Below are 24,897 nucleotides of genomic sequence, written 5' to 3' on the forward strand. Positions count from 1 at the left end.
GCCAGTGGCTCCTCCAAATTTCCTTCCAGATTGGACCTCCCTGCAATCTTCTTCTCACACTCTCTAGTGCCTGCTGGACTCCAGAAACTCAGATGTCCACCAGCATCTGGGCTTCCGCCAAAACGGCCTGATCGATCACACACCATGCTACTTGCCTGTTAGGGCCCAGCCACCAAAACAGTCATCCTTCCGCCCTCTCCATTTCTTCCCAAAGAGATGTAAACCAGCCTCCAGAGTTCAACTCAAATGGTGCTTCCTCCTCCAAGTTTTTCCCCATCATCCTACTCAGCACCATTCTTCTGAATTCCGTCTGTGTCAGAATCTACCCCAGTAAGCACAACCCACCCCCTTCTGCTCTGTATTAGTAATTTCAGAGCATGTCTTCTTTCCCCTACTTGACCATGAAGAATATAACCTCCTTCTGGTAGCTCTTACTCACTCTGTGCAGTAGTAAAAAAAAAAAAGTTCACAGTGAATAAATGAATGAATCATTTCTTTATATAGACAGTGCCTGTGAACGAGGTAAGTCATAACTTGCTATAGCTATATCACATTGATATGGCTTCCCTGGTGGCTCAGTGGTAAAGAATCCACTTGCCAATACAGGATATGCAGGTTTGATCCCTGGGTTGGGAAGATCCCCCAGAGAAGGAAATGGCAACCCACTTCAGTATTCTTGTCTGGGAAATCCCAGGGACTGAGGAGCCTGGTGGGCTACAGTCTATAGTGGGTCACAAGGATTCAGACACAACTTACCAGGTAAACAACATTGTATTGATAAAATAGCTAGAACCTAAAATAACTATAATCTAGGTTTTATTTTTTTAAAAAATCTAATAAATATAACAAAGTACAACATGAATGATACTGTTTCCCTGCTCACGTTTAGCCATCAACTGTGAGGACTGTAATGAGGCCATTATTTATGCAACATGTTTAGCTAATAGATATAAGCTTCCTTTAAATGTGATCCCAGGACATGTCAGCTGCTTAAAACTCAAGGTGACTCTGTACTACTTTGTCAGTAATACAATACTAACATTCCTACAACCTTTAATGCACTGTACTATGTACTACAAAAACCTGGATCTCTTCTCAATAAGCTTCACGTACTGAGAGACAGGACTCGTTGCTGCCTGATTTTTTCATAATAAAATTCTTGAGACATTCTTGTTTTAACACATGACTCTCTTTAAAACACCGCAGGTTTAAAAAAAATTGCATATGTATTAACCACATGTGCAATTAAGCTACTTCCCCAAAAATGTCAATGTGAGAACTTTCTGCCTAAAATGGATAATACCCCTAAGAGAGAAACTAGCAATAAGACATTGCACCCCTTTCAATGGAGTTGATACTTATAGACCTCATGAGGCTTCCCTCTGCACATAATTCCGGAGTTATTCTATTTCTTTTAAAAGACACCTCCCAACCCACAGCCCATAAAATATAAAGTACTCAGTTCCATATTTCACAAGGACAGAACGCGTGTGATAACTTCTCCCTCCCCTGCCTTGCACCCCAGAAGGACTTTACTGACCCCCCTTCCTGAGGCACCGTACTTCAATCATTCAGAAGTGTGCGTGTGCGTTTTCACTCAGACCACAAATAACTTCACTTACGCCTGCAACTCAGCAGTTCATCCTACAGTAGAAAACACACAGGGATCCTGTGTCAGGAATCGAGGCAGACACAAAACCCAGAAAAATAAATAAAAGGCCCTTTGGCTTTGCAGGGCTGCGAATGTCCACAGTGTTGGTCCAAAGACCAAGGTACAGGAATATTTACTTACTCCTCGTCACTTATGGTTAAGAAGCAACCATCACCAAACAAGAACGTTACAATCACCCTGTCAAGACAAGTCACATGCTCACAGTGATAGCTTATGTTAAATGGATCATAAACCATATACCAGGTCACTATTCTGCCCAGGATACAAATATTACATCATTCCAACCTCACAGCAGCCCTAGCGAAAGTTCTCATACGATCTCCATCTTACACATGAAGAAACTGAGGCCCGGGAAGGTTACAGGAGTGCCCCGGGTCACAGCAGCAGTTCCAGATCTTAAATTCAGACAGGCTGGTTCCAGAGCCCCGCGTCCTTATTTTAAATACCATGGAATTTATATTGAACTTAAAAAACTGGACCTTAGAAGCCACAGTGTCGGGGAGGGGGGCAAGTTCTTTATTTAAAGAAATCTAGTGAATCAGTTTCAAAATGAACATTCTGATAAAAGAAGGATTCGCCTCTTAAACATGAGCTGAAAATCCAGATTTCTGTATGTAAGGCTGGATAAAAGTGGTTGGTGCAACTTATCAGGGAAAGAAACAGAACATGACTTGGGAAGAGCTGCCCAGAGACCTCCAGATCCAGCCCATGCCACAGCAGTGTAATGTCAGTGTGACTCCAAAAGACCATTCCGGTTCATTTGGATTCAGTGGGTCTAGGGTGGAGTCCCGGTTCTATTTTTTTCTTTTTTTTTTTAACCTCTCCTGGCGATTCTGGTGTCCCGCCAAGCTCAAGAACCTCTGAACTAGTCTATTTCCACAGCTTGGAGCAGGACTACTCCCAAGGCAAACAGAAAGAGGGGATCGATTTCACAATCTCCTCCGGTTGCAAATACCAGTGTTCCCAAGCCCTTATTGCCCCAACTTCAAACTAACTTCCCCTGCTCTCCTGATTCTAGGCAGGCAGTCTTCCCTTCAACAGAGAGCCATGAGTCATCAACCCATCCACCCTGTGTCTGTATGACTCTCCAGGTCAGAAAAATTTACTGTACATGAAGAAAGCAGGAAGTTGTCAAATCCAAAACAGACACAGAGAAATTCAAGATCCAACCAACACGGGTTGCTACCGAACCAACAAGCTGTCTCCCTGCACCACAGTCACACAACCACCACAACCTAAAACGTGGAGACAATGACTTAAGATAACTGTTTGGTAGCAAAACTTGCTCATCGGCTCCAAGTACAGGTGACGATTAAAACAATCAAGCTCAAGCCCAGCACACAATAATTAACCATCGGAAAGACAGAGGCAGACTACGTCATCAACCAAATAAATCAAAAAAGAGGATACCTTAATCCGAGTTTAAAAAAAAAAACACCTCTCTGCAATTTCTCAATTTCCCACACAATACAGTTTGCAAAGACAATTATCTTCAATAGTCTGCAAAGTGCTAAAGTATGACTAGTAGGCGATTTTCCCAGGCCAGAGATTATCCTCATATAGAAACCAGAGAGCATCGCAAAACTCTCACCTGATGGGTGTCGGGCTCCCCCGAAGCAGCCGTGGAGGAGGAGACTGCTGTCCAAAGATGACAGACAAATCTGCAGCTTGAATGGAACACCTCGGTGATTTGCAGCCGGATCCTCCTGCAATAGTCCAGGGGGTGCAGAAGAGGAAATCCAAAATGAGAAACAGCACGAATGGCTTTAAAAAATAATAATAATTACACCTGAAGACACCATGCAGGGAAATCTAAACTTCAAGAACATCAAATTTTGCATTGTTTTATGAGAATTACACAGGTACCAACCAGCTCAAACGGCAGGTCTGGTTTGATTCAACAGGGCTCGGAGGGAGGCCAACACACAAAAAGGTCATCCCTTCAATCAAATTAAAAGCTTGGTCTCTCCATTTGAGCCAGCTACTGTCAATCTTTTCTCTGAGATTTTAATGAATCACCTCATAAACACATGCTGGTCATCACGGGACTATCAGGTGGAAATGGGCATGGACTGAATAGTAATTGAGCCAAAGTCTAATTTTCATGAGGCATATCTTACTATCAACATGCAACTTTAGGCACAATCATGACACAGAGCACAGTTGTTAGCATACCAGTCTAATGGGATAGAAAAAAAGAATCAAATGCAGAAAAAAAAAAAATTTAAGTATGCATATACTCACTAGAGTTTCCACTGAACTTTAAATGATTTAATTACTGACTGTACATCTACTTGATTTTCATTCTGCCATAACATCTTGAGCATGTTTAAGTAAAGATTACCCACTGTAGGATGAATGAGTGAATGTGTGAATGGATGAATGAAAGAGAATGAATGAATCTTCCATATACCTTTCCATCAGGGAGCTTGGCGCTCGCAGTAGTTTTTGTGAGGTAAACACCTATGCATAGAAACGGAAGAAGTTGAGGACTTGATTGGCTAACATACTTTCCTATCTATTCAAAACATATTTTTAAATACTGGTAGTTCCCAACTGTCCACATTAAATAGAATCAGGAGCACAGTTATTATAAACTAATCCCCAAACTCATCATTGCTGGACTGATTTTTTTTTTTTCAGCCTTTCATTACTGGAGCTGATCTGCATATTTGCTTAGGCTGGTTTTAAATTTAGTTTGGGTTTCCTAAGCCCACGCCAGGTAACAGTAGGAAGGAGAAGGCCCAGGATTATATTGGGTGTCAGAAAGAAACTATTCTGGAGCTATGAATATGATCTTCAATGTGAATAATCTGTAAACAGGTAAGTGAGCCAATTAGCCTTGGGTACATGGCAACACATCTCATGATTATTTTCATCCATACACACTCACTATTTTTAAGAGCACAGCCCAGCTGGAAAGGAAAATAATGTCGATTGCTTTCCAACACTTTGCAAAGTAATGAATAGTAGCCAAAGTATTCTTACTTCTAGCTAATCCATTCACCAAGTATTTATTTAAGCATCTTTTGCATGCCAGAGACTGATATGCAGAAGGAAGTTTTCCAGGCCTTGGTTTCCCCATATATAAACAGTTAAGTCTGCGTGCTAAGTTGTTTCAATCATGTCCAACTCTTTATGACCCTGTGGACTGTAGCCCACCAGGTTCCTCTGTCCATAATACTGGAGTGGGTTGCCACACCCTCCTCCAGGGGATCTTCCAAATAGGTCGAACCCAAGTCTCTTATCTCTTAGGTTTCCTGCATTGGCAGGCAGGTTCTTTACCACTAGCGCCACCTGGGAAACCCCAAACAGTTAAGTGTGTAGAGGAAGAAGGAAGCCTTTCTAGACTATCACATCTCTGTAGTCCTTGGAAGACAAGCCCTCCAGTAAGAAGCTTGTTGAGTTACAAACATTAATAGTGGCCAAGTTAAATAAAAGCTCATAATATTCTATTTATTCTTATACAGCACTTGGTTTAAGGGCTAGGGGGTGATCTTGATTTTATCTAGTAACATCTCAAATGAAGCCTCAAAATCCTTGATCATCACTTTCAAACAATGTGCAGGTACCATGGATTTGCAGAGTGCTTGCTTTATGAGCTAACGATTGAGAGTGTTGGCTTGTGTATCGATGTGTGTGCACACTATCCTATTTACCTATCACTTGGCAGATAAGATTTTATAGAGTCCAAATTACAGTCTCCTCCTATTCTGCTGAAGTGCAGAGAACAGCCAAACATGATGCAAATGCTGTAAAATATTAATTTACTCTCGTGTCAGTATGCCTACTTATTTCAAAAGCATCTGTGTTGCTACACTGGTTAGGGTAACTAAAGAGTTAACATAACTTGCTGGGTTCTATCAGAGGGAAGAAACCAAAAATAAAAGCAAGGCAGAATGGATTCACTGCAAAAATATACAGACAACATACAATAAAATTGCCTATAGACTGTTTAAGACAATATATCTACTAAAAATGGAATTTTTAATATTTAAAAAGCACAGCAGAGCAACATAACACAATACTATAAATAGCGGGAGACAGAAAGGTGGCCTAAGTGATACTGATGTGACAGTCAGAAAAGAGGAGATAATATATAAATAATGCAGATACAGAAGAAAATATCAATACTTCAGGGAGAGTAGGCCAAAATTAAGGGTGCAGTAAAAGAAAATGTGCCCTACACGGTGACAGAAAAAATAGATTTTCTTTGAATGCTAGAAGCATAAGCGTTTACAGGTTAGCAGCTCTAACAGCGATGACTAAAAACTTCTGATAGATAACTCAAAAGGTATCCGTTAAAGAGCACCTAAGTAGAAAAAAGAGAACTTCCTCTTAGCCTGAACCCAAATGCCATCACCAAGGGAGCCTCTGCCCCCTGAAGCCTCAAATTGTGATTACACTACAATGAGTTTTCTGAAAAGTAATTTTCAGGTTCAGTATCCAATGTTTGCTTGCGTTATTGCCATTACCAGTGCTTTTCCATTACTTCACAAATGGGAGGCATTAAAAGTTATATTTTAAAAAAATCAGTGAAACAGTTCTGCTCCCATCAAAAATGTCAAAGAGAATATAAGACTTGTTGCTTTTTTGTCTTTAATAGTTCTAAACATGTTTTAGTACATTTGAGATGGTAATAGGTAGTACACATATTTATAATGCATTAGCCTGAAAAGTTCAGATTTATAAGGATTATAAAATATACTATTACACTGATAAAGACAAAGATACATAAATTATGAAATAGGGAAGAGATTTCTGAAAACTGTTTCCATCATTAAAGATTATTTACCTAAGCCTTTTTATTATTCCTGGAATTTTAAGCATTTACATATTTTTAAAACCTTGATCCAATTATAACTCTTTCAGCCAACATTTGAAAATATTCTCTTAAAACTAGCACAGAGTATACACTTATCACCTCTTAAAGAAATTTTGAATGTGTATTTTATTAAACTGAGTTAAATGAAATTAAAATCTGAACAGAGTAAATGAGGACTACAAAATTCTTTCTTTAAAAAAGGGCAGTCCTGCGTGGAACGCCCTAGAACAGAAATTACTATCTCTTTTGGGATTTCTATGATTTCTTATTTTCGATGCTTTTCACAAAATAAGGAGAGACTGCTTCTGATAAGCTGGGAAGTATAAGCAGAACTAAATCTGCTCTTTGAAGCAGTTAAGCTGCACATATCAAAAGATATAAAGCAATGGAAATCAAATCATCTGTCTCCCCATAAAAATAATATTCTGTCTTGCTCCACTATGTCATCTTACATATGCACGTATTTAAGCTTTTCAGAAGTGAAACTGTGTGTTACTTGCAGACAACTATAGTTTAAAGAATTAACATTCACTCCTACCTTCGCTAAATTTCAGGCTTTTAGTAAAAACATGTTTATTGACTACCTTCTCATAGGAAACAAAATGAGCCGGTGTTACCACGCGTTAGTCATCAAAAACTGTCATTCAAGGTAAATGCAAACAGAAAATCCACTTGACATTTCAGAATGGAAAAAAAATAAAGGCACATTATACAAAAGGAATGTGAATCAAACCCTGTAATGACAACAAAACAAGAAGTCACAGAAGCATGTTTGTTAATATTTTAATAAGCTCTTAAGGCTGGCCTTTCCTGGGACCCCCCAGACAACTGAGTTAGGCCTATTGAAACATAAGGCCAGCTACAGACATTTCATGTACAGTCTGATGGCTGAAGAGTTGTTCTTGAATCTATTTGCAAGAGTAAAAGACAATTTAGAGGCCAGGAAGCCTAGTTATAATATTTCTGATTAAATATCACTTCTATTTTATCAAACCCTCTTAAAACGAAATCCAGAAGGGAAGGGGAAGATACTGATTTTCACAGTTCCCAATCAAGTACATTTTTCATACTTATTTTAACATAAATTTATTTGTGCACTCAAAAATACACATTCACATCTGGCTGCCAGTAAAGTGTTTTTCTGTGCATAGTAATATGTAATTCAGGACCTCCAAGGTGTTGTGTAAAACGTAAACTTCTGTGCTTCCTTTTATATCCTTGCCTCTCCCATCTACCTCCTAGAAATAATGGCTTGCTTTAAACACAGCAACACTTGATCTGAGCAGGTCGCAATCATGTTACCAACTGCATAGACTCACTAAAGGGTAGAAACTCATAAGCCCTCTGTGAGGAACACTGAGGAGCTCTCTCAATCCAGGCCCCAGAGGTTAAAAAAAAAAGCATTTACCAGTTTAGCTATGGGGTTGTAAAACTGTAAACTGACTAGCGGGGTCACACAGACATCCAGACATTATTATTCTCAATTATTTTTTCTTCAAATATCAGAGTAATTAAAATACTCCCCCCTTATTTGGATTGCCTGAGCAACACAGAGCTTCAGCAACCAAAGCTACTTTCCTTTTTTTCCCCAACAGTATTATTTTTCTTTGCATAGCAGGCTCATTAAGGTGGTCGCCTAATGCAAAGAGCAGAATGTTGTTTGTTAAGTTATTAAATGCTCATTAAATTTTACCCCCAAATAGAGTACAAATTATACAATTTGTACTTTGCATAATTGTAAAGTACAATAAAATTGTACTTTATTGCAATTTGCAATTTGGTGCAAAAGCACCAAATATTATCAGTCTACCAGCTAAAGGCCTGTATCATCTCTTACCTGAAACAAAAACCTTTTAACTTACTACCTCCAAGGTAAGGATCCTGGCCAAGAAATCCAAGTTAAGAATGAATACATTCAGAATGACTGCTTACTTCCAGTAGCATTTTTTTTTTTTTTTTGTCATTAGGATGGCCATAAAGTTTTTAAATATGACAACGGGGATATCCTTCTCAAATAAATTACTTCCGCTGAATAAATCCTTTAGAAAACCCCGCTATTGGCAGCTTGGGTTCTAAAGGATGAGTTCTTTTGCACTTGAAAGGGTTAAGTGCCTGCAAGGCCAAAGGCACCAGACTGCAAGAGAAACGTTGCTTTCCTCAGTTCGTCAGCTCTGAAAGGTTTCTAGCAAGTAGCAAATACTTGTTGATGTGTTCACAAGCAGGATTGTCAGGCTCCTTTCACGGTCTGGGGAGATGCATTTACATACTGCACCCAGTCAGCACAGCTTGTTGGTCTCCTTTATAAAAGTTGAGTAGCTAGAAGCCTCATTCAGCGTCTCCCATCCGAAAGTGACAGAAAGAAGAAGATGCGGCTGAAATAGTAAAAAGAGTCTCTCATCTGGTTGGGGCAGCACAAATACTGTGCATCAAACACTTGGGAGTAGTCCAGGCACAGACAAACCCACCTGAATGGACGGGAGAACACTGTCTGTTGCCATGGCAGCCTGATCTAATTACATGAGTGATCAGGGATGGAGTAAGTGCACCGAAAACCTACACCCGCTGACAGGTATCTACGAGATGAGAAAGGCAGGCAGGCGGAAGGTTCAGGGGAGCCCTTCGACCTCTGCTTTCTGGAGAAGGTGGCACTCAAGCCCATTTATCTGTGGAGCTGCTGCTAAAATATTGACTGATGCAGGCACAGTTAGAGGGCACTCAGAGGAGATTAAACGCCATAGCATTAGCCCTTACAGTGCAATCCCTTTCCAAGAGTTCATGTGCAGGGTTTTCCTCCTCTCCGGTGGTTTCCTCAGGCAGACGCTCCATTCCAAAAAGAGCTCAAGTGTCAAACTACCCTCACCCACCAAATAAACCACAAGGTGGGCTTAAGACGGGGGCTTCCAGGAACTGTAGGGTTCCTCAGAAACCCGAATGAAATGGCTTAGCTAACACGGTCGAAAAAGTAACTAGCTGTGCCTAAAAATAACCCATCAAGTACCCGCTGCTGCGAGCGACATGTAACGATGATGTTTAAATATTAAGAACAGCCTGCATTATAAAACACAAATGTCATTGAGATGTGACTACGAGATTGCCAAAGGAGAACTTATTTGCATACACACATTCCCGTGCAAGCGCCAGGATGTGCAAGGAGCATGCCACTCTAAGCCATTAGTTTTTATTCTGTGGGTGTAATAGGGTCTTCTAATTTTGCTAATTGTATCCTGTGGCTCTCACAGGGAAGCTAAGGATCTCTTCGGGGACAGAACCAGTTTGGAGGAGTCCCTACTGCACAGCATACGGTAAACAAAATAAAAATAGCTTGCCATTCTCCTTAGCCACATCGCGCATTATATAACCAGCTTCCGACTGGCTTTCTGTGTGTGTGTGCGCGCCCTTACTACTCTTCAGCAATTTCCCAATCTCTCGAAGTATTTATATTACCCTCTTATCTGTAGAATTATATACCAAGAAAGCAAAACAAAACGGAGCAGCCACGGGACTGAACTGAACCCCACTAGTCCTTAGAAACTGATTTTTTTGTTGCTGTTTGTTTTCTGGCAGGATCTCCACCACCACCCTACTTCCACCCCCCACTAAGGTTCTTGCTCAATCTCCCTAGAAAACCTGAATTGTTCCATCGCTTCCAGTCAGCCCCCTACGTGGTCTGAAATAAAATGAAAGCACCAGCCGCGGAGTTTAGGAAGGCGGCCTGAGGGCGGGGGTGGCCGAGGAGGGGTCAGGGCGCTGCGGAGTCAGCCAAGCAGCCACGGCCGGGCCCCCTCCCCACCGCGATGTCCCGGCCGCCCCCTCCCCCGCAGGCGCGCGCGCGCACACACACACACAGACACACACACACACGCACGCACGCACTCACACACTCACGCCGCGCTCCGCCGCCGCCTCACCTCTCGCTCCGCCCGGCCGGCCCCCTGCCCTGCCCCCTGCGGGACCGGCCTGCGCGCAGCGCTGGAACCACGTAGGAGGCGGCGGCGGCGGCCGCGGGAGTGGCGGAGACTCCGGCCCGGCCCAGAGTGAGCGAGCAGCGGGGTTCCGGGCGCATCCCAGCGCCCGCAGCGCCTCCTCCGCCGCCGCCGCCTCCCCCCTCCCCTCCTCCCGGCTTCATTCACCCTCCCAGCAGCCGCGCAGCCGCTCACTCCCGGCGCGGGCAGGGCAGCGCCTGCCGCGGCTTCCCGGCTCCGGCCGCGGGCGCTGGCGAGGGCTCCGGCCCGGGCTGGGGCGCTCGCGGGCTCCCGGCTCCGGGCGGCGGCGGCGGCTGCACATGATCAGGAAGCGGCCGTACCAACAGGGCGGCGGCGGCAGCCGCCCGGGCCGCCACCGCCACTCCGGCCGCGCTCCCGGCACCGCGCGCCTGCCCTCCCCGCGTCCACCTCCCTTGGTGCCCCCCGCGATCCCACCGCCCGGCGGCGCGCGCAAAGTCCCGGCCCGGCCGCGGGCGCAGACCCTCCCGGTCCGCAGTCGCACGCTAGCCCAGGCCGGCCTCCGCCGGGAGACCCCCGCCCCAGGGGCTCCGGGGCCACGCGGCCCCCGCGGTAAAGCCAGCCCTCTTCCAGATCTGCTCGCTCTCGCCGCCCTCTGCGAAGAGAGGAGTGAGGAGGGGGCGGCGGGAGGAGAGGCAGCGCGACCCCCGGCAGCCACCTCCCCCCTACGCCACCTCCTGGGAAGAGGACACGGCTCTCCCCACTGGCGTTCGGACCAGCAGCCGCCGTAGTGGGGAGCCGCCGCGGATCTACCCGCCAGCCAGCGCCCCCCGCCCGGGCGCGCCCCCTCGCCCGGGGGGCGCCCACCCGGCCCCTGCACACCACCCCCCTGCCGGTGGTCTCAGCGCCCACAGCTGGGGATGTCGGCCCGGGAGGCTGGAGCCGGGGAAGGGTGTATGTATACACACACACACACACACACACACACACACACACCACAACACGACGCGTCGATTTCCTTCGTTCCTCTTCCAGCTGTTTTCCGTGCCGCCGAATGGGGTTTGGGGTTTGTTTGCTGGTTGTTGCTTTTGCCCCTCTCGGGAGAGCGGGGTAGGGGGGGATCTTGATCTAAATCAGGGGAGAAGGAGATGGGGGGAGGGGGGAGAGAAAGAATCAGGAGAAAAAAAATAGCCACTTACTGTAAAGTGTAAATGGATCTGGGGTTGCGTGGGGAAGGGGGGGCAGAGGGAGAGAAACAGTGTCTTGCGGCTGCTGTAGCTCTGGCTGCTGCTCCACGGGGCTTGTTTTGGATCCCCCTGCAGTGAAACAGGTCCTGAACGGCTCCGCCACTGTAGTAGAAATGATGTCTGCGGTATACTCTGCTCTCTCCTCCTCCTCCCCCCCCCCCCTCCCTCCGCCCGCCCTCCCTCGCGCTCTCTCGCGCTCGCTCGCTTGCTCGCTCCAGTATGTAAATGTGTAATAGAAGCCAAATATGGAGCAGTTGGCTGCCGCCGCCGCAGCTCAAGGATCCGACTTCGGGGCGGGGGGGGGGGAGGGATGGGGGGGCCACCCTCCGGCGGGGCGGCGGGGCGAGCCGCTCTGAGCACCAGGAGCGCCCGGCGCAGCCGCCGGCCGGCGCCCTTAACCCTTGGGTGCGCGCATCCCGGGGCTCGGCAGCCCCCCGAGGAGGCGGGCGCGTTTCCCCGAGACCCGCTCGGGATCGGGGTTGGCGGTGGGGGGAGGGGGGGACGCGGGGCGGGAGCGGTGACCGGGACCGGAGGGGACAGTTCTTCCAGGTTTGGGAAAGGGGCGGGGAGCTAAAGCGATGAGGTAATTGGAGCGGTGACCGGTCGGTCCTCGCGCGCCTCCCCGGGTCCCTGCATCGAGTTGTGAAGGCACTGGCTGGGCGCGACTCAGGCACCCTGGAGGGACTCTCCGAGGGGTGCCGGGCTGCAGAGCGGAGCCCGAGAAATCCCCTCTGGGGAAGGAGAGGTGGGCCGGTTCCGATCCCGACGTTCCCTTCGTCCCGGGCGTGCGGAGAAGCCTCTAAGAGGGCTGACTCCGACCTTCACGCACGTTAACCCTCAAACCGGTTTAGCCTCGGCGTTTTGGAACCCAGCCCACCGAGCCGCGGAGATCGCCTTGGCGTGCAACTCAGGAAAGTTTGAAGGGTCCTGCCCCCAACCCCCCGTCTGCACGTGCACCCTCACCTTTCCTGCCTGTGAAAGCTGGTGACCACCCTGCTCTCCTTTCTCTTTCTGCAGGTCCGGAAATCTGCTTGGAGCACGGAACTACCCAACTCGAGCCTGGGTAGACGACCCGCGCGCTCCTCTCGCAGCTAATTCGGGATCATTAATTTCATCGGAAATGAGGTAACCAGTGTAGGAGATAGAGAAAGCAAACCGAGCATCAGATGGCAGTTCTCGTGAATCCGCGCGGTAAGAACTTCCTCTGGACTCAATTTTTTTAAGTGCGGTTCTCAGCTCCTCGCCACCCGTCCCTCCGTGGGTACCACCGCCAGGCATTAGCTGGAAGGGAAGGACTCTTATTTGGACCGGTGGTACCTGACCAACAGGTGTGCCACCTGGAGGAGGAGAAGGCACGGCCATGCTACAGGGAGTTCAGTGCGGCGGCGTTCTCCTGGCTGCAGATAATTCTGGAAGGCCGGTAGGTGTCGGGCAACATTTGACCTTTTTCAGGTGCTTTGACCAAATGGCTAGAAATAGGATCCCTCCACCTAAGTTTCTCTCTGGAAGTCTCCACTTGACTGCAAGTTGTATTTGAGAAATCTTTTGGCTTAATTTACTTATGATCTAACCGTTAGTCACCAACTGAAGCAGGATGCAGAATCACCAAGAGAAATGTGTCAATTTAAACAACTGTATTGTAGAGCCGAGGTGCTGCCGAAATAAAAATAAGCATCCTAACTAGGAAGGTGTAGTGCCCTGGAAATATTTGTTTCTCACATTTTGAAATACCATGCACATATACATGGCTATTTTAAAAGAACTACTACTGTTTACTCGTTTTTACAACTTTTTTTTTTCCCACTTAAAAATCAATGATGGTTACAGTTTAAAGCCCGGGTTGGTCTAAAGTGACATTGTTGGTCTCATTACAGCCTCTAGTGGACAATTAAAATCAGTTTCCTGAAAAGGCTTTGCCTGGCGTTGTGTTCGTTGACAAGCATTATCAAGGTGAAGGTTAATAACCGGGTAATAATATCTTTTCTCCTGTACTGGCAGACCCGGTTTCTGAAAGGAGTAGAAGCTGTTGGCTCTGCACGGAAAAGACCTATGCTTTGTGAGGCAGGTATTATTATTACTGGCCTATGAATAAACAGAGAACTTCTACTCTTCATTTCAGATTCAGACAGCTTTCATAAAAATATAAATTCATCTAAAATATTTTTATAACAGAAAATATTGGTTGCCATGTTTTTGGCTTAACTGAGATGCTTTCATTCCAACTCCTAATCTGCAGATTGTCCAATCCACCTCCACTCTATTTTTAGACATCTTACATTTAGACAATTGGGGGTAAAAAAAAAAAAAAACACAGCTAATACTTTCATTATTACTCCGATACAAGCAGTTATTATAATAACCTTAGACAAATTAAAACACATAATTCAGATAACAGTTAGTCAATTAATTTAAATGTTCCCTCAAGGAAGGTAAATATGTTTATTACCCAAACAGTAAGAACAATTAATAAGAACCGTGTCATTTACTTACTTAGCCATTAAGGTTAAAACCATAATCCGCCATTAAAATCTGTAACTATTTCTTCCTACAAGGTCCAACATAAACATAATACTCACAATATAGTTTCATCACCTTTAGTACTGATATGTTGTATTTTCAGATGGCAAAATATGAAACGTACAATCACAACTGGCCCTGATTTCTTTAAAAACAATACCTTCTCCAGCAAATAAAAACTCAGTGAAAGAAGGGTTTTCAAGAAACCAGTAAGCAACTCTGTAGTACTATGCTTCTATTCATAAACCTGGTACTACATTCATACCAGCATGAGTTGAACTTTGCAATTAAAGGAGATTGAAAAAGAAGGCCTGCTGAGCCTTCTTTCTCCTAATCTGTGTTCTGTATTGCTTGAACACTCATATCTACTTCACTGTTAGGGTAATGTCTACTTTTAAAGGTTTAAAATGGCCTATCAAGTATATTTTATATCATATAATTACATATCACATCGTGCTTCTGAAAGCATAGTCTTCAGAGCAGCATCTGGAAGCTCTTTAGACATTCAGAGTTCCACCCCAGACCTACTGAATCGCAGTGTAACCAACATCCACACCTCACCCCAACCCCCCACCCCACAGTGATTCCTGAGTACATTACCCTGTCCACACTCCAGGGCTCTGTCTAGATGAATTTGTTCACAAACGTGGAACTTGATTCTTCAATGTATTCCTTTTTATTCCCTTCCCTTTTATTACTTTGCACTTTTCAAATGAAAAATCATTAACATTGTATGCTTTGGTCAAACAGTACTGCATTTCAGAAGGGCCCTGAGTTATGCACAAATCTGCATCATCATTGCCAAGGGAACACTCTGTAAGGAATATACCAGGGTCTTGGACATGGAGGTTTTCTTCACGGCAGCAGAGGGAGCACAAGAGTGCTTAATAAAGCAAGTGTACAGGCCCTCCAAATCGCAAGGGCTTTTTAATTGTAGAATATGTCTTCACTGGAAGTAGCCTCTTACACAGTTCAAAGACAAAGCAAACACAAAGGGCTCAGCAGCTTGTAACAACTAAATAACAGAATGGATTGGAAGATAAATAGTCAGTAGCATATAGATATAATTATTTACAGTTTAAGATTTGAATTCTTAAAGTGGGCCTCAATAGTCATACTTGAGAAAGATGCCTTATCTTTTCTGCCATGAAAAATAAAGATATACAACATGGAGTAAGGCAAGTGAGAGTCACTCCTGTTTCTCACGGTCATCTTAGGGGGTTATCCTATATGTTTGCAGTGGGGTAGATTTAAGTTTCAATTTTATCAATGTAGCTTTTCATACATTTTACAGCCCTTCCACACTGCATCTTCCAGTGCTTCTGGGAGATGGACGAGACAGGCTATAAAACTCAGCCTCTAAAAAGTTTTGGGACTGGCTCATGCCTGAACGGTATTGAGTTGTTTAATGATGAACAAGTCATTAACTTGTTACTAATGAACAAGTCAGTAACCCACTGACTTGTTCAGAAATGAGGGAAATCATAGAGGTTGAAGACCCAGCAACATGTTCTTTATAGTTTTTAAGATTTTTCAAAGTTATTAGGTAGTAAATATCTAATAAGTGAATATTTAAATGAGAAACTTATGAACAGAGACAGTCTTCATTCTCAAGCTATATTTTTATGTGTTTATCACTTATTTACCAGCAGCCGTTCATTTTGCATTTACAATAACTAGGCCCTGAGACTATAAAGATGAGTAAGACATTTCCGTCTGCAAGGAGCTCATAGCAAAACAAATCTTATCTTTTGAAAAATGTCTATTTTTACCTATGATGAAACTTAAAAGATTCATAGTTGATTGTTCCAGTACCTCTCAGAAACAGTATATTGATCAGACTTCCAAACACGAGGCTCAAATACTAGGATCATTGAAAATTTGGTTGGGGGTCAGGCAATTGTGTAAATCATCAGTCAAAGTTATTTATAAAGCTAATATTAATATTTCAATTTGTAAAACAACCAAAATATAAAGATACAACATATATTTTATCTGATATCCTTGCCTATCCAAAAAAAAAAAAAAACCAGTAAATTTAAATGGTCAGCATTTAATAATTTATATATTTTTCTTAAAAATTGTTAAAAAGAATTTCCTCCAGGCTAAAGAAAGATCTGCCAGATTTCAACCTGCAGCAATTTGTTACGGTTGTGTGATAACCACCCCCAAAGTTAATGGAAACACTGACAGTTCTTTAACCATAGTATTATAAGAAGAGTGGTAACCTAATATATATATCATTTAAAAATCTGAGCAAACCATAGCATGCTTACAAAACCAATATGCTTTCCTTAGACTGCACTTCCAAATAAAGTTGAGAGGCCAGAAAAGTAAAATAAACTCAAAACAAAAGTGAAAACCACTCACACAATAGACTCTGAGGTCAACTCACCACACCCAAATTGAAGTCACCGGGCTTTGCTCTTGGCATGGAGACTCTTAAAGGACTTGCTTCTGAATCAGCTTTCTTGACCCTCCAACAAACTGTAGCAACACAGGTTTCTGGGTAATGAAAGTAACATCAGCAGTAGTCAAAAGTGAAATTAAAATCATTGTGTTTAAACATCTGCTGACAGTTTATGACTTAGTAGTACACATATTAGGCAATTTTAAATAAGATTCTGTCTACAATGAAAACAAAAACAAGTGCATTAGCATAGGTCTGTACTGTCCAATATGATTATTAAGCACTTGAGATGGGCTGTAATTGTAAAATATACCTTGGATTTTAAAGACTTAGAACATGTACATACATACACATGCACATATATACACATAAATTAATATAGTATCTCAATTTTTATATTGATTAAACGTTAAAATGAAAATATTATACTATATTAGGTTAAATTAAAATATTGTTAAAATTAACTTACCTGTTTCTTTTTACTTTTTTAATGTGGCTACTATAAGATTTACAGTGACATGTGTCCATTATGTTTCTAATGGACAGCACTGGTAAAGACAATGGGCTGGGGAGGTGTAGGAATTAGTTCCATAACCATAATTGGAGACCTTATTGCATAGTGTAGTAGGTAATTTGGTTACTTTTCTACCTTCCTGAGGTTCCCCCCTTGCAGTATATAGCACTGACCTTGAATAGTGAGTGTTAGTCACTCAGTCATGTCTGACTCTTTGGGACCCCATGAACTGTAGCCTGCCAGGCTCCCCTGTCCGTGGAATTCTCCAGGCAAGAATACTGGAGTGGGATGCCATTCCCTTCTCCAGAGGATCTTCCTGACCCAGGGATTGAACCCAGGTCTCCTGCATTGCTGGCAGATTCTTTACCAACTGAGTCACCTAGGAAGCCCAACATGGACTTTACCCCTTATTAAAATGATCTCTGAGAGTAAGCTGTTGGTAAAGGCGTAATCTTGCTGGTAGATATGCTATGGGCCAGTGAAACAAAAATTTATTAGGCTTTATGTTAGACTAAAAATTTGTTAAGAGTCAGTCTCTCAGGGTGGGGTAGGAACAGGCCTCAGATACTTCGCCACCCTGGGAAGCTGATGGAAAACTTGTTCTCTGTTTTAGAAAGCACATGCTTTCTGGAGTGACAGCTGAATGGTTGAGGATGACATCTTTTAATAAGAAATGGCTTTAGACGTGGATAGTGAAAAGTATACAGTTACTGCTTCACTAGAAAACAAAGCCAAAAGAAAAAAATGTTTTTAACAATTTCTAATATATTTAGTACAATAGGACATGTCAAAAGGAAATGAGATGAATTTTAACCATTACCATTGATTTTGCAAGCAAGACCTAGATACATTTTCATCAATATAACTATTATCAACATTGAATCTACTGCAGTGACTTATGAAATAACAGAATTTGTGGTTTTATGCATCTCTAGAACGTAGCTCTTCTTACATGAAATTAAAATGAACAACATTTTAAGGCTGAGAATCAGTGAGTTGAACTTTGCTCAGTATTGGCCAGGAGCATTTGGAAATCTATTAAAAGCACGTCATTAACAACTTGGCATTTTGTTTCCTCAAAAGAAATACATTTTCCAAATTAAAACTAAAGCCCAAAGCCACCATTGTTTACACTTAAGATAGAGGCAGTTGATGGGTTATGAGGTTAAAGCTTGGGGTGCCTTCAAACTAAGATCAGGGACAACAATAGACATCAAATTGTTATTCTGACTTCAAGACATTAAAATACATAGCTATAAGCTCTCACCGTGCCTTTGTTTTTGTTGAGTCAGTTTCGGCTAGGAAAAGCTGATCCAAATGCAGGTCAGAGTTTAAGACAGTTACTTTATGAGGAATTTACCAAGTTTATCCCAAAGAGGAAGAGTCAGAGAAAAATGCATTGGCAAACTTTGCCTTTTGACATAAACAACGAGAGGAAACTGCCCGTGTCAGGATTTCAGCAGGGTTTGTCAGGCATTTTGTTATTTGCAGAAGCCCTGTGCCTCAGGGCCGCTCCACAGTTGAACTGCTGGGTAACTTTGGGGAGCTCTCAAGACTGATGACTGAAGATCCAAATTTGCTTTGTGTGCTGGCACTGACATGGAGTGACTGCTCCTGCTATCCATGCTCTCTGACCGAGCAGACCAACAGCACTCAGGCTTCAACTGTAAATTACAAACAATTCCTTTTTAAGTACAAAATGAATGCACAGAAGGGAAGACCCTGTCAGCTAGAATGCGAGTAAATCAAGTAGAAAAAGACCAACGGTTCACTCACACCACTTACAGCCAGATTCTTATTCTGCTAGCCATACTGTCACAGGAGAGCTTTTCTTTTTTTTTGTCAGATAAAAAGAGAAATGAATACCCCCATTGTAATTCTAATCAACATGCCAGCCATCAACGGAAGCATCTCCTCTGAAAGCCGATCAAGCTTCAAGGTGATGCTTCCCAACCCCTCCCCCTACCTCTGGTTTAAAACTTGTAGCTGAAATACCAATAGTAAGACCATGTGACCCCAGCGCTCCCAGCGCCAGCTTTTCTGCAGTCAATTTCATAATGACTTCGCCCCGCCTCTCAGCTCAGCACTTCCTTCCCCCTCACTCCTCTCGCCCCCACCCCCAGCAATGAATCATCGCGCATTTAAAGAGACTTAGATGACCCAGCGTGAACTTTACTGGCATCCTGTACATTCTTATGCCAAAAAAGGGAGTTGCTCTGTGGCAGAAACCTCGCCAGATCCCGGTGCTGATCTGAGAGGCAGCGAGCTTGGGAGCTTATCTAGGAAGATCAGTGAGGAGTTAATTTTCCTAGATCCTGGTGGTGATTCAGAATTGCCTATCTCAGTTCACGATCAGGTTTTTAAGAACCCAGTTCAGCTCTCTGTGCAGAAAGGAATATATCAGAGAAAAAAATGTTGGCACATCTCCTTTATGCAATCAGGGCAGAGGAATTTATACCACATCAGCCTTTTGATTTCTTCAGATCTGGCTGAGGGCGGGGTTTCCACATTTGTGCTTTGGCAAATGTGTCCAAGAATGAACTCCGCCTTAGAGATGCTCCTAAAGTTCTTTCAGGTTACTGTGTGCTGATTTGTGCATTTATCAAAACCAGAAACATCTCTGCCCCTTCCTTTCTTTAATACCATTTCTTAGTAATAGAGATTAAGCAGACAATCTGGGCCTTGCTTTTAGAGACTCTTCACCCTACTTAAGGCGTAAAGGGTGGATCGCCGAAATAACATTGTGCTTTTCCATATACTTTCTCCCTACCTGGGAAGCCCTTCTTTGCAGGGCAATTTTATTCCCATCCTCCAGGATCCAGCTTAAGCACCAACATTTCTGCGAAGTCTTTCCTGATTATCACAAGAGTTTGTGGCTCTGCCCAACGTGTGAGTCAGCGAAGTGCTATTTTCTTATTCTTTTTATTTATACAATTTTTTTTTAACTCTGACAGAAAAGAAAAAAATCAGGGCCGTAAGCACAGATGGAAAGACTCTCCTAAATGAGAGCGTCTCTTATCTAATATTTCCTGTTACTCCCAAACCCGTCTGACCTCCACTTACAATTTCACATGTCACTGTTTTCCTTTTACTGCTCCATTTATGTGGCACCCCCACTAGTCCGTTCTCCTTGAGAGTTCCCATTGTTGTGGGTTGAATTGTGTTCCCAGAGAGATACATCTAGTCCTCAGTGCAGTGAGTGTGGCTTTTTTGGAAATAGAGTCTCTGCACATAGGTGGCGCTAGTGGTAAAAAGCCCACCTACAATGCAGAAGACACCAGAGATGCTGGTTCCATCCCTGGGTTGGGAAGATCCGCTGGAGGAGGGCATGGCAACCCACTCCAGTATGCTTGCCTGGAGAATCCCATGGACAGAGGAGCCTGTCCATAGGACAGGTCCATGGACAGAGGCTACAGTCCATGGGGTCCCAAAGAGTCGGACACGACTGAAGTGATTTAGCATGCACAGATGTAATTAGTTGAGATAAAGCCTTACTGGATTAGGGTGGACCCTACGTCCAATATGACTACTGTCCTCCTAAGAACAGGAATCACAGAAGAGACACGGGAGCGGGGGAGCAGGCCCCATGAAGACAGAGGCAGACTCTTGCGCTGCTGCCCCCAGCCAAAGAAAGCCAAGAATGCCCAGCAACCACGGAGAGCTAGAAGAAGCAAGGGAAGATTCTTCCTTAAAGCCTCAGAGGGAGCAGGGCCCTGCTGACATCTTGATGTTAGGCTTCTGGTCTCCAGAACCATGGGAGAATAAATTTCTCTTGTTTGAAGCCAACCAGTCTTTTTTTTTTTTTTTTTTTTTTACCGTAGCCCCAGGAAATTCAGACGCCGTTTCTACAAGAGCTATGGCAACAGATGTGTTGCATTCTTCTTTCTTGTCTTTATTTACATAGATGGCCCACTATCTTTCCTGTATAGATACACATCGGTAATCAGTTCTGGATGTGTGTTTGGTCTTTTAGCCATGACCACAACAATAAACAAAAGTTGCAGTGGAATAGGAAAGCTGGCAAGAGAGTTCTAGAACTACCTCCTCATCCTCCCAGAAACACCCGGCTTCTGGCCCAGGCACAGAGGTCTGAGATAGACCTCTCCTCCCACCCTGGGCCGCAGCTCAAAGGTCTTCCCAGGGCTCCTCGGCTCCCTCTACTGGTTCCAGGGTGCCACAGCAGCTCTCCTCTTGAGAAGTGGCATTTCAGGAACTCCTCTGGTGGTCCAGTGGCTAAGCCTCTGCGCTCCCAATTCAAGAGACATGGGTTCCATTCCTGGTCAAGGAACTAGATCCCGCATGCTGCAATTAAGAGTTCACATGCAGCATCTAAAGATCCTGCATGCCACAACAAAGATGGGAGATCCTGTGTGTGGCACTAAGACCCACAGCAGCCAAATAAACAAATATTTTTAAAATAAATAGATAAAATTTTAAAAGAAAAAGAAGTGGTATTTCTATGTGTGGAGTAGGGGTGAGGAAAATACTAAAAAAACAATTAATTGTTTGGCACGGAGGAGGAAATACAACCCCCAAAACTGCTGCCCTTTTTGTAAACTGTTCATTTGAGTCTTATAAAAGTGCTTAGGAAAAACTCAGTCTTTCTGAGTCCCATCTTTCAAAAAGCACACCTGGAAGCTCACTGGTTTCAAGAGGCTTCCCCCAGAAGGTGGAGGGAGGCCTTCCGCCGGAGCCTAGAATCCCTAGGTGTCTGTTCTCAGAGTCTCCGTGAGACGGATGACACAGTCCTCGCACACTCATCTCAGCAAGTGGCAGCTCCGTCCTTCCAAGGGCTCAGGCCAAGAAGCACCTTGACTCGTCTCTTTCTTTCACACCCCCACATCCAGTCTGCCCCCCAATCCCAATTTTTACCCTCTAAAAATGTATCCGGAATCTGACCATTTCTCACCACCTAGGCTGCTGCCGCTGGAGCGGAACCACCACCACCCTTCATCAGGATGTTCAGACTGAACTCCTAAATCCTCTCTCCTTCCACCGTGTCTGTTTCAGGCCTGACTCGGGCGTCTGCGTGAGGCGATGCCACAGCTCTGCTCGGAAGCATGTGAAATGTCACTCTTCCACCTGGAGTCAAGGTCAGAGTCTTCCCATGACCTCCAAGGTCGCCGTGGGGACGCCCTCTGTCTTTCAGATCCCCTGCCTCTCTCTCCTTCTCGGTCCCACAGCTCCGGCCCCAAACAAGCCAGGTGCTTCCTTGCCTCCGGGCCTTTTCTACTTGCTGGTCCTTTGGCTTGGAATGCTTTTCCCTGAATATCCACATGGCTCACTCCATCACTTTCTTCAGCCTTTTTGTTTAGGAAATTAAAAACCTCCCAGCAAAGCCTGCTCTGACCACCCTACTTAAAACTGTACCCCTGACTTTCCTGATCCACTTTGTTCTGCTCTGTTATTCCGTCGATATATTACCTTAGAACATTCTGAGTCATTTCCTTTATTTATTTTTTGTCGAGAGCAGAGGTTTTATCTGTTGTATTCACAGATAAACCCCAAATGTCTAGAACAGTCCTTGGCACATGACAGCTACCCGCTAAAGATTTATCAACCATTTACATGAATTAATGAGTCAGTAATATTTTTCAGGACCTACTATGTGCAGAGTTTTAAGTTCTAACACAATGATTCCCTCATTAGAAGCTAATCCAAAACCAACACATTGTGTCCACATGTTCTATTTACTTGATCTTTGACTTAATTATATCTGGTACACCTATTAAGACTGAGTCAAAAAGAGCTGAATTCATATTCAGGCTCAGATTTGTGAAGGACTTCTTAAAAACAAAATTTGAAACTAGAATGGAAGACAATGTACAAACCTGACAGCAAGTATTGAGGAAAAACAGAAAAAGCATAGCAACAGCTTTCAATAATAATAATTGTTAAAAGCTACCATTTATCAAGCTGTTATTCTGTGCCAGGCAATGTGGTGAGAGCTTGGCAGATGTCATTCCATCTAAATCCCCACTGCAGTCCGGTGAGGTTGAGATCATACTTCCCATTTCTGAGATGGTTAAACTGAGGCTGGCAGTTTAAAGGACCTGCCCAAGGTCCGAGCTCACCCAGCACTGGTTTCAAGGTAGGAAGCTATCCACTTACGCAGCCTGAGAGTTTTTAACAAGTCATTATCTGAATGATGTAGGCCAAGTGGAGTCGTAACACTGCATTGTAATTATTTTGGCTAAAGCAACATTTTTAGTACTACTCTCTATTAGATTTTATTTTTGAGTGAATAATATATGTCCCAGAAATTAAAACTAGTGATGCTTATTGAGGCCTGAATATTCCTACATAAGCCAAGTGGCTTCAAAGCTACCTAACTGGTTTCCCAACGTACCAAACTACACTCCAGCTTACGATTTTTATCCACGCTGCTACATGCCTGCCATGACTCTCACTTGAAGTCCATGGTCACATTCTGAGGACTCTTTCCTCTCAGAAATTTTGTCTGGAATCTGACACATCCCATCATAGTAAGGTCTAAATAGATTGTAAAGGGCCCACATGAGTTTCCAAGCCTAACTGAAGAATTTAATTTCCTTTCAGTTGACCTGTGTTTGACTTCTCTTGTTCTACTCTTGAACTTCCCAAAGGCCACTGTCACCAGAACTCAAGACCAGGATCTGAAAGTAACCTGGCCACACAAAGGCATATAAAACACTACCACCCGTTCACAGACTCACTCCACTTTATATTTGTGGGAAACGATCCTAGAAGCTGAAATACGTTCAGAGTTCAACAGTCTGGGAAATTTAAAAGAGGGAGGAAAAAAGCCCTTCATCCAAGGATCTGAGGACAGAACTCTGCTCTTTGAGGATGGGAGGAGGCAAGAAGACCCTATTCATGGCTGCAAGAGAGGAAAAGAGCCCCAGAAGGAAACTACCAGCAGATGGTAAATACATTTTTAATTCTTCTGTCATACTGTGTGGACTTGTACACATTTGTCCTGCTGTGTTAGGCTCCCGAAATAGCTAGCCATGGAATTGCAGAACAGTTCGGCTGCAATTTGAGATTTAGGAAACCATGCTGGCTGACAAAACAGGAAGGGCTCATGGTAGGATGGAGTGGATTTGCTCCCAGTTTGCAGCTCTTCCATGTGGCATCCGAGATAGTTCTTAGTGCAGGAAGAGTCTCTCACATGTCAGGTCTCATTGATGACGTTTTAAAACATACTATTTCAAATTGTCCTCCGAGCTCTAGTTAACCATTTTTAAGCACTGGCATGATCCACTTGGTAACTCCCAAAGGTTAAAAGGAGTGCAGTCCATTTATTTATGGACTCTGAGTCTTCCAGGGAACATCACAAACACCTATGGCAGCCTGGAGCCCTAAACCTAGCCTTTCTCATACTTTCTGTTGTGACCTCATGTTCCCATAGAACATCATGGGAATTCTAATGCCAGAAAAAGGACCAAATATGATAGTGGATTTCTCTGAAAGGAACCTAGGCAGATAGGATGTTAAAGCATATTCAATTGACTCTGCATCTAAAAAATGACCTGAGATGGGTACTGGAAAATGAGCTAGGTTCCCAATCCCAACACCATCTCTCAGTGCATTAGCAAGAAAGAAAAAGTGGATGTGGAATAATGGGGAGAGGGTGAGCTATTACTTGATCATGGTCTAGAAATATAACAGACAATTATTGGACCTGGAAGGATCCTTACAGAATCTAGTTCAATTTTTTTTTTCTTTCATTTTATAGACAGGAATCTCCGCCAAAGAGTTGCAAGAAATTGGCAGAGATTATACTGGTTGG

General features: G+C 43.8%; 1 protein-coding gene and 1 long non-coding RNA gene across 10 annotated transcripts in view; one reads left to right on the forward strand and one right to left on the reverse strand.

The window, feature by feature from the left end:
- Positions 1-16,695, reverse strand: part of ATXN1 (ataxin 1) — a 402,928-nt gene extending 386,233 nt beyond the window's left edge. For 5 of the 9 annotated variants that reach the window (XM_070456168.1, XM_070456164.1, XM_070456169.1 and 2 more), the window contains exons 1-2: positions 11,638-11,823; positions 3,264-3,378 (exon numbers count right to left, since the gene is read on the reverse strand). The gene's annotated coding sequence lies outside the window, so the exon portion shown is untranslated. Of the gene's footprint in view, positions 1-3,263; positions 3,379-10,405; positions 10,496-11,637; positions 11,824-12,648; positions 12,739-16,597 lie in introns of those variants that run through there. The other 4 variants (XM_070456167.1, XM_070456166.1, XM_070456161.1 and 1 more) reach the window with 4 other exon arrangements.
- LOC110129908 (uncharacterized) overlaps positions 12,003-24,897 on the forward strand; it is a 57,197-nt gene continuing 44,302 nt past the window's right edge. The window contains exons 1-4 of the long non-coding RNA XR_011483842.1: positions 12,003-12,090; positions 12,703-13,105; positions 22,137-22,219; positions 23,732-24,030. This is a non-coding gene — a long non-coding RNA (uncharacterized lncRNA). The remainder of the gene's footprint in view (positions 12,091-12,702; positions 13,106-22,136; positions 22,220-23,731; positions 24,031-24,897) is intronic.

Source organism: Odocoileus virginianus, chromosome 27, assembly GCF_023699985.2.
Source record: "Odocoileus virginianus isolate 20LAN1187 ecotype Illinois chromosome 27, Ovbor_1.2, whole genome shotgun sequence".
Lineage (NCBI taxonomy): Eukaryota > Metazoa > Chordata > Mammalia > Artiodactyla > Cervidae > Odocoileus > Odocoileus virginianus.